The sequence below is a fragment of the Silene latifolia genome, chromosome 8 (assembly GCF_048544455.1).
Source record: "Silene latifolia isolate original U9 population chromosome 8, ASM4854445v1, whole genome shotgun sequence".
In the NCBI taxonomy this organism is placed as follows: domain Eukaryota; kingdom Viridiplantae; phylum Streptophyta; class Magnoliopsida; order Caryophyllales; family Caryophyllaceae; genus Silene; species Silene latifolia.
Genome location: NC_133533.1, coordinates 70206900 through 70209562, shown reverse-complemented (window position 1 = coordinate 70209562; position 2663 = coordinate 70206900). Strand labels below are relative to the sequence as shown.

At 41.5% G+C, this 2663-nt stretch overlaps 1 non-coding gene across 1 annotated transcript; it reads left to right on the top strand.

The window, feature by feature from the left end:
- The first annotated feature begins 1554 nt into the window (after positions 1-1554).
- On the top strand, positions 1555-1661 carry LOC141597608 (small nucleolar RNA R71). The gene has a single exon (XR_012522835.1). It is a non-coding gene; the product is annotated as a small nucleolar RNA R71 (small nucleolar RNA).
- The last annotated feature ends 1002 nt before the right edge of the window (positions 1662-2663 follow it).

Below are 2663 nucleotides of genomic sequence, written 5' to 3'. Positions count from 1 at the left end.
ATGTTGGAATCTTCCTCCATATCAACAATGACAAAGTCCACCGGGATGAAAAACTTCCCAATTCGCACGGGGACATCTTCCCATATCCCTAACGGTGTCTTCGTCGATCTATCGGCCATTTGGAGTGTGATGTTGGTGCATTTAAGCTCTCCCATCCCCAACCTTTTACTTACCGAGTACGGCATGACACTCACACTAGCCTGTAGATCACATAAGGCTTTGTTGATCGTCGTGTCGCCAATGGTACACGGTATTGAGAAGCTTCCCGGACCCTTTAACTTTGGAGGTGAACTCCCTTGAAGTATTGCACTACTCACCTTAGTGAAGGCGATAGTCTCAAGCTTTCGGATCGACTTCTTCTTTGTGAGGATATCTTTCATGTATTTCGCATAGGCCGGAACGTGATTGATTAATTCCGTGAAAGGAATTGAGACTTCTAAATTCTTCACAATTTCCATGAACTTTCCAAGTTGATCATCAAATTTGGGCTTGGCTTGACGACTTGGAAAAGGAAGTCTAATCACAATGGGCTCCTTCTCTTTGGCCTTGTCTTCATTTTTCTTTGAACTTTCTTCTTTTGATGATTCTCCATCTTTGGAGTTTTGCACAATTTCTTCCTTTTCACTAGCTTCCACAACTTCATCCTCAACTTGCTTCTTCGGTGCTTCATACCTTGTACCACTTCTCAAGTGAATGGCACTAACCGTTTCATGTCTAGGGGGATTACTTTGAGGTGGTAATTGCCCCTTTTGTCTTTGTGAGCTTGAAGATGCTAGTTGAGTCAATTGTGTTTCCAACATCTTGGTGTGAGCTAGAATGTTGTTGATGGTGGTTTCCTTTGCTTGGCTATCTTTTTGCATTTGAGTGAAAAATTCTTGTTGATTCTTTTGCATTTGGAGGACCGCTTTTTGGACATCAAAGCCTTGGTCATTTTGGTGATTGTATGGATTTTGATTTTGGTAACCTTGGTTTTGATTGTAAAAGGGTCTTTGATTTTGGTTTCTCATGGGTGGTGGAGTGTATGTTGTTTGAGGGTTTTGAACATTTTGGCTTTTGTATGAGAGATTTGGATGGAATTTGGTGTTTTCATTGTAAAAGTTGGAATAAGGGGTACCACTATTGTATGCTTGGAAAGCATTCACTTGTTCATTTGTTCCCCTACATTCACCTTGGTCATGTCCCAAAGTTCCACAATTCTCACATATCCCACTTGGGATTGATGAGGATGCCGTCATGGCATTAACATGATGCTTCGATGATTTCGAGTTTTCCTCAAGTCTAGCCATAGCTTGTTCAAACTTCAAGTTGATTGTGTCAATGTGAGCACTAAGTTGAGCACCCAATTGAGTAACGGAGTCCACTTCATGCTTTCCTCCTCTAGTAGCCTTGCGAGGTCTACTATATTGTGAGTTATGGACCGCCATTTCCTCAATCTTGTTCCATGTTTGATTGTCATCGACTTCGGTGAACATTCCATTTGATCCCATATTGAGAATGTTCCTAGAATCTTCATATAAACCATTCCAAAATTGTTGCACCAAAAATCATTCGCTAAGTCCATGGTGAGGACATGAGCGACAAATTCCCTTGAACCGCTCCCAAGCTTCATACAAAGACTCTTCATCCCTTTGCTTAAAACCCGTAATTTGAGCTCTTAGCATGTTAGTCTTTTCCGGTGGGTAGAATTTTTTGTAGAAAGCTAGAGCCAACTTCTTCCAAGAATCTATTCCAAGGGTGGCCTTATCAAGGCCCTTCAACCATTGCTTCGCGGTGCCGATTAAGGAAAAAGGAAATAGGACCCATCTAATTTGGTCTTGAGTCACGCCCGTTTGAGAGATAGCATCACAATAGTCGCAAAAGGTTTCCATATGAGAATGAGGGTCCTCACTAGGCATCCCCCCGAATTGGCTCCTGTCAACTAGTTGGATGAAGGCGGACTTGGCAATAAAATTTCCGGTGAGATGTTGCGGTGTAGGAGTACCATTTGGTAGATTCTCCTCGGTGGGCACGGAGTGTGACGAGAATTTTGGCATTGTAGGTGGATTTTGTGGGGTATTGTGATGGGTTTTCTTCTCCTTCTATTGCGAAAGGATTGACAAACTCACTAGTGGCTTGGACAACTTCACTAATACCACGTAAATTCCTCCTAACAACTCTCCTATTGTTCGTCAAGGTTCTTTCGATTTCACGGTCAAAAGGTAACAAATCACCTTGTAACCTTCTAGACATGCAAAATATCAAACAACTCGAAAACAATTAGAACAAACCTTGAGAAGTTTTACTTCCTCAAGGCGAAGAAAGACACAACTAATAACAATAAAAAGAAATCTAAATCAAACAAACACCGTCCCCGGCAACGGCGCCATTTTTGATGCGATCCCGCTAAGTGTTCACAAATTAAGATGTGGTCGTTGGTCATGGTCGAATCAAAACACAATTTATAGCTTCATAAACAACTCTACAATTAGTAAAGAGGCAAGTAAAGGTCGGATCCCAAGGGGCGGGAGTTGAAATGAGATTTCTATTGTAACTAGTGGTGTCTAAGGGGTGTCACAAATTGGGTTGATGTAGAAGGTTACTAAACTAAAATAGCAATGAAAATAAATTAAGCAAGATGAATTAAAGGGGTGTAAACAATTGATTAAAGGCACTAGGGTGTCATG